Source organism: Rattus rattus, chromosome 6 (genome assembly GCF_011064425.1).
Source record: "Rattus rattus isolate New Zealand chromosome 6, Rrattus_CSIRO_v1, whole genome shotgun sequence".
Classification (NCBI taxonomy): domain Eukaryota; kingdom Metazoa; phylum Chordata; class Mammalia; order Rodentia; family Muridae; genus Rattus; species Rattus rattus.
The window spans coordinates 84,053,487-84,061,271 of NC_046159.1; the positions used below are offsets into that span (position 1 = coordinate 84,053,487).

The 7,785-nt window shown below is 36.2% G+C and overlaps 1 pseudogene; it reads right to left on the reverse strand.

The window, feature by feature from the left end:
* Window positions 1-4,968: 4,968 nt before the first annotated feature.
* LOC116902818 lies at window positions 4,969-5,881 on the reverse strand (annotated as a pseudogene).
* Between the last annotated feature and the right edge of the window lie 1,904 nt (window positions 5,882-7,785).

Here is a 7,785-nt window from a genome sequence, read left to right on the forward strand (position 1 = left end):
TCATTTCTGATTTTGTTAATTTGGACACACTCTCTGTGTCCTCTGGTTAGTCTAGATAAGGGTTTATCTATCTTGTTGATATTCTCAAAGATCCAGTTTTTGGTTCTGTTGATTCTTTGTATAGTCCTTTTTGTTTCTACTTGGTTGATTTCAGCTCTCAGTTTGATTATTTCCTGGCTTCTACTACGGCTGGGTATATTTGCTTCTTTCTGTTCTAGAGCTTTTAGGTGTGCTGTCAAGCTGCTAGCATATGCTCTCTCCTGTTTCTTTCTGCAGGCACTCAGAGCTATGAGTTTTCCTTTTAGCACAACTTTCATTGTGTTCCATAACTTTTAGTATGTTGTACCTTCATTTTCACTAAATTCTGAGAAGTCATTAATTTCTTTCTTTATTTCTTCCTTGACCAACTTATCATTCAGTAGAGCATTGTTCAACTTTCATGTATATGTGAGCGTTCTTTCCTTATTGTTGTTACTGAAGACCAGCCTTAGTCCATGGTGGTCTGATAGGATACATGGGATTATTTCTATTTTTCTGTATCTGTTGAGACCTGTTTTGTGACCGATTATATGGTCAATTTTGGAGCAGTATGGTGAGGTGGTGAGAAGAAGGTATATCCTTTTGTTTTAGGATGAAATGTTCTATAAATATCCATTACGTCCATTTGGTTCATAACTTCTGTTAGTCTCTCTATGTCTTTGTTTAATTTGTTTCCATGATCTGTCCATTGATGAGAGTGGGGTGTTGAAATCTCCCACTATTATTGTGTGAGTTGCAATGTGTGCTTTGAACTTTAGTAAGGTTTCTTTTATGTGTGTAGGTGTGCTTGTATTTGGAGTGTAGATATTTAGGATTGAGGGTTCATCTTGGTGGATTTTTCCTTTGATGAATATGAAGTGTCCCTCCTTATCTTTTTTAATCACTTATGTTTGAAAGTTGATTTTATTCGATATTAGAATGACTACTCCAGCTTGCTTCTCCAGACCATTTGATTGGACAGATGTTTTCCAGTCTTTTACTCTGAGGTAGTGTTTGTTTTTGTCTATGAGGTGTGTTTCCTGAAGTCAGTGAAATGCTGGGTCCTCTTTACTTATCCACTCTGTTAATCTGTGTAGTTTTATTGAGGAATTGAGTTCATTGTTATTGACAGATCTTAAGGAATAGTGATAGATTCTTCTTGTTACTTTCCTATTTGGAGGTGGGATTATGTTTTTGTGCTTCTCTTCTTTTGGTTTTCTTGGAAGGAGATTTCTTTCTTGCTTTTCCTAGGGTGTAGCTTACCTCTTTGTGTTCGGTTTTGCCATTTATTATACTTGTAGGGCTGGATATGTAGAAAGATACTGTGGAAAATTGGTTTTGTCATGGAATATCGTGGTTTCTCCCTTAATGTTAATTGATAGTTTTCTGGATATAATAACCTGGGCTGGCATTTTAGGGAAACAAAAATATTCATAGGAGGAGATAAAGAGACAAAGTTTGGAACAGAGACTGAAGGAATAGCCTGCCCCACTTGGGGATCCAGCCCATATATACACAGCCATCAAACCCAGACACTGTTGGGGATGCCAAGAACTGCGTGCTGACAAGTTCCTAATATAGCTGTCTCCTGCCAGGCTCTGCCAGAGCATGACAAATACAAAGGCTTGCAGCCAATCATTGAACTGAGAATGGGTCCACATTGGAGGAGAAGCCCTTGGTCCTGCCAAGGCTCAACCCACAATGTAGCAGAATATCAGCGTGGGTAAGCAGGGAGGGGTGTGTGGTTGGGTGAGGGAACACCCTCACAGAAGGATGAGAGGTGAGTGGGATACCGGTTTTATGGATGGGAAACTGGAAAGGGGATGATATTTGCAATGTAAATGATAAAATACCAAGAAAAAAGAAAAAGAAAAAAAACAGGTACACAGAACCTCACAGAAGAGAAAGGTGGGAATACAGTTGAACACATATTCACACACACAAGAAAAGCAAACAAACAGAAACCTTCAGAACAGAACACTGATTACCAGCCACTAAGAACAACAATTCAAAAATAAGACCTTATGAATTAAAAATCTTCTGCATGGCAAAAGACAACATCATTCAGACAAATTAGACAGATACCAAATGGGAAAATGTGTTTAGCAACTACTTCCTGTTGAGCGATTTTCTTAGGATTTCTATAACTCTGACAAATCACCATGAACAAAAAGTAAGTTGGGGAAGAAAGGGCTTATTCAGCTTACACTTTTACCATGCTGTTTATAAACAAAAAAAATTCAGGACTGGAACACAAACAGGGGTGTATCCTAGACACATGAGGAGATGTAGAGGCTTCAAAGGGGTGTTGCTTGCTGGCTTGCTTTTCCTGGTTTGCTCAAGTTGCTTTCTTATAGAACCCAAGACAACTGTAACAAGGAACATACTACTCACAATGGGCTGGCCCCTTGACCAGTGATCACTACTTCAGAAAATGCCTTACTGATGGATCTCATGGAGGCATTTCCTCAACTGAGGTTCCTTCCTCTCTGATGACTCAAACTTCTATCATTTAACGGAAAACCAGCTACCCCTGGACTGATATCCAAAATACATAAATAACTAAAAACACTTAATATCAATAAAAACTAACACTAAATTTGGGGAGCAAATCTAAACAAATAATTTTCAAAAAGGGGAACCACAAATAGCTGAGAAACATTTAAAGAACTGTTCAGCATCCTTGTCATCAGTGTAAAAGCTACTTTGTGATTTAACCTTATACCAGACAAAATGGCCAAGACAAATAATACAATTTAATTCTGGCAAGGATGCAGTGACAGGTGAACACTCATGCATTGCTATCAGGAGCACAAGCATGTATATTCACAGTGGAAATCAGTGTTATGATTCCTCAGAAAGTTGGGAACAGATCTACTTAAAGATTCAGCTATACCACTATTAACCATATACACTTCATCCTACTACAGAGGCACTGAAAATTCATAATATCCAGAAATTGGAAACAACCTGAATACCATCAATAAATGAATGAGAAAGATAATGTGATATATTTACATACTAGAATATTACTCTGCCATTAAATTAATGCCAATTGCAGGTAAAAGGAAAGAACTAGAAAACCTCACTCTGAATTAGATAACACATACACACAAAAACAAATATGGTATGTGTTGTTGCTTATATGTGAATTTTAGCTATTAAGCAATTCATAATCCACATAACCATAAAGGTTAGGTCTAGAGTAAGGGAAGGTGAGGAATGATGCTGAGAGGCCATACCTATTCCATCTGGGAAGCAGCCTCCATCTAAAAAAAAAAAGCCTAAAATCTTGACCTGGAGCTAAACTCAAGTTAGACCCAAGTACTAAGAAAGACCTTGTCCCTGGCCAATAACCCCAAAGTTACTCCCTAGCTGCTTTCTAGCAATAGTTAGTCAAAGGTTGGTCTGATTGATTCAGATGGACTTTCAGATCATTCATGATTTTATGCAGTCTTCCTTCAGAGCACAGACCTGTTGGCTCACAATACACATTCAATTAGATACTTGCCAGGCTAGACCCTCCCTCATCTGCTCCCATTTCCTATAAAACTTTGTCCTGCTGAGGGTTCCAGGCTGTTCTGCCTTCCCATCCTGCTTTGTTATGTTGGGTTATCAAAAAACCCAAGTCTAAGCTTGTAATAAAGAGACCTTAGTATGATTACATCAAAAATGGTTCCCTGGTGGTCTTTGAGTGTTCACACACTTCCCAGCACACCATTGCATCTTGATAAAAAGGGAAAATGGAATAGTTATGAATGGATGACATGGGATGAACAAAAGTATCAAACTGAGAGTAGTAGGAGAAGTGGAAACCCTAATCAGAATATATTATAATGTTGAAATGATGAATATGGTGGTGAACACTTGTGATCCCAGAGCTGGAGAAGTGAAGACAAGACAATCCCTGAGATTATCATCTTGGTCCAGGTCACAGACAGAGATGCCCTATCAAGAAACCAGATGAATGACAAATGAGGAACAAGAAACAATGTTGTCTCCTGGCCTTCACGTGCACATGAACAGATATCCTTCAACTGAGCACAGACACAACCACAACTACATACACAATAAGCACATTGTACAACATATAATGTGTATAAAAGTTTATTTACCATTAATTTTTTAACAAATAGATAAAATGAAGTACATATAAGAGGCACATGATGTAACTGTGCAAAAAATGGAAACTTAAACTTCACATCAGTTTTATGGATCCAGAAAAATTATAAAAAAAGTAAAGCTTTAATTTTTCATGAATAGGGACTAAGCCACTACCTAAAGACTATACATGGACTGACCCTGGACTCTGACCTCATAGGTAAATAATATTGGAAGGGGAAGCCCTAGGGTCCTGCTAAGACTGAACCCCAGTGAACTAGACTGTTGGGGGAGGGCGGCAATGGGGAATAATTTTTATAAGAAATATTCAAGTTAATAAAAAAAATATTTTAAAATGTAAAAAAAAATAAATAATTTTTCATAAGTGAACATAAATTAAAATCAAAAGAAAGAAAGCTTAAAAGTGAATATCACTGAGGACAATTTTTGAGTAACCTCAGCATTAAAGGAATATTTATTATATAAAGAAAAATGGAGAGAGAATTCATATAGAAATATCAATTTAATACAACTGATTTAACAACCCTCTATTATTTGGCAACCAAATTGGAAAAAGAAGATATATGTGTAATAACACAAATTTTATTTAAATTATATGAATAATCTTGCTTTCTAACTTGAGCCATTAAACTTAAAAAAGAATCTGTATTTCAGAAATAAGATAAATGGGGCTACACAGGATACCTAAGTCCACTCTCAGGGGGAACCCTGCCATCTTCTAATTTCTGTGGACATCAGAATAGACACATGCATGCACTCTGGCACAACACTTCTACATATAAATAAGAAATGAACTAATAGCTTTTAAAGAAGAAAGGAAACATCTTGTTAAAAAAATATGTGGTGGAGCTTTGACTGCAGGTTTTTCACCATAATTATTATTCTCTTATCAAAACAGATTTGTACCAAAGGAGTAATTGTGGGATAGACATTCATCACAAACTTCTGAACAGTCAGCATGACTGGGTCATACATCCAATACAGAATTGACATAGAGGAGATGATGTAGTCTACCCAATATGTGACCACAAAGAAAATCACCAGCAGCAAGATGGTCTGGGTGGCCCTCTCTCTCAGGAGACACTCTCAGCTGGTTGATGCTATGAAGATGCTTGCATTGTCTCTGATGTCTGAACAAGATAATCATCATGTATGTACTTGTGATTAACATGACTCCTACAAGAAACACATCTCTAGAAGTTGCCACTGTTAAAATCAGTCCTCTGATAATGTTGTTCATGGGTAAGAGTGAACAATATTTAGTGACCTTCATCTGGTTGTTCTCACTCACATTGGTATAAGCACCAACATAGAAGATCCGGTTACTGCTGAAGGACAAATTGAAGGACCATATAAATAAGAAAGAATATTTCATGGACTTTGTTAGTTTTTGTTTAAATCTTGCCAACAAAGAGGTACTGGGACTGATAGTGACAGCCTGGAACACACTGAGGAGACAGGTGATGCAGATAGAGAGGTCTCTCATCACCCTGCTAATATAAAAAGTTGCCTTACATTTGAAATCATTCTCAATGTTTAGTGACATAAATAAGTCTGTAAGCCAAATATCCCCTCCAGTGAGGAACATCATTATGTGAATGAAGGTCAGTTGACAGGAGATCAAGTCTGTGGGCTTAGGTCTGTGACTTAGAATTACATAAATATAGAAACAAACAAGAAACATATTGGCTAGGACTCCAAGCCCAGTTTGGAAATAAAGGACATTCTTGAGTGAGAACATAAGTGGAGAGTGTATTCATCTTAAGAACAGAGTGGAAGTTTATTTCATATATCTGAAAAAGTAATAGAGCACACATCAATTGTGTGATACACTGGCTACATTACCATTCTATTTAACATACCAATTCTTGAATACCCTGTATCATTAATTCTTGATCTTCCAGACTGTACATGATACCCTACATTTAAATGTCTTCCATGTATCTGCTATATACATAGATGATTATGGATAATAAATATTATCAAAGTCATATCTGTACAGGATGCCCACTTTGTGTGCCTGTATTACACCCAATCTCATTCCTTAGAAATCCAATACTAGTGATGTAATTGCCTCATTTCTTGGTAACACATAAAGCAGTAGTGATGAGCACAGGATTTTAATCATACTTGTACAACTAAATAAAAGTTATACTGATCTAAAAAAAATAATTCACAAAAGAAATCCAAAATGTTAGGTGGGCCAGTCTCATATTCTATAATTTCACTGTGCTCTAGTTTGTAATTATCCATGCTTTGATTCATAATTCAAATGCAATTCGTGGAAATCCCACTGATTTAATCAGCAAAATGTCTTTCTCAATCTATCTGTTTTTATTTTCCATTCTCCTCTTATAAATTCTAAATTAAAGAGATAGATACCATTGGAGAGCATTAGTTTGCTTTCCACACCCTTTGACCATTAATTATTGCTCTAAATGGGCTATGCCTCTGCCATTTTAGGTCCCATCCTATTACCTTTTGTGAAACTTCAGGTTTAAAGGCTTCCATCCCACCATATATGGTCAATGCTGCTCTTTTCCTTTCCTGGTTTCTGCAGTTACTATATGCTATATACATCTCCCCAATAAGACAGAACCTGTGATGCTAAGACAAACACTATTATCAGAACGGTATGACAAACATGAACTCACCAAAGATGACCAGATAGTGATCCTGTTTGTATATTTCTGTTTCAGAACATATTCTTCCCATGTAGTGGAAAACAAAGTCCCCAATGTTATCAGACATCAGAACCCACACACTTTTCAGAGCGTCATGCAACAGTCTTACATTTAGTGCCAATATCAGTTATTGGACCTGGTGACCAGGATTAATTTATTATTGAAGTAATTTAATTTATTACATTAAATCATCTTGTGATAAAAAAAATATACTGAATCAGATTCTTGTGAGAAAATGAGTATCCAATTATATTTTCAAGTCCACGCATATATTCCACATATATAGACACACATGATGTATGTATAGAAATATTTCATAATTAGTGCCTGAGACCACTCTATAACTTTTCTATGAATATGACACCATAAGTCACAATTTACCTATTACATTATTTTGCTCCTAAATAGCTTAATCTAGTAAAGAGATGGATTCATCCCAATTACCAGAGCCAAACATCTGATTTTCTCACCACCAGCATTTACAGTAGCTGCACAATGCTGTTCTGTTTATAAAAATTCCAAGATATGGAGTGGAGATGTACCTCAGTGGTCAATAGCATGTTTTGCTTTGGGAAAGACCTGGGTTTGATTCTCTCGATGACCTGGTGGCTTGTGGCTCTGGTTGAAGGGGATATAAACTCTCTCTGACGAGGCATATCAGAGGTGCACAGATTATATGAAGGCAAAATATAAACATGTAAAATATAGTATAAATAAATAAAGCTCCAGGAGAGTACTTAATTCATTCCTTAGTCTACAAACCCTAAGAAGTACAGCCCAATTCTAATTTTAAACCTATAAATGGAAAACCACATACATACAATAATTTATTGTTAATTATACTTCAAAAATTTATTAATATAAGCACAAGAATTATAACTAATATAAAAAGATGATAATATAATAAGAGATAATAATGTAAACGTATTTCTTATCTCAAACATTTGCACTTCAACCTCTG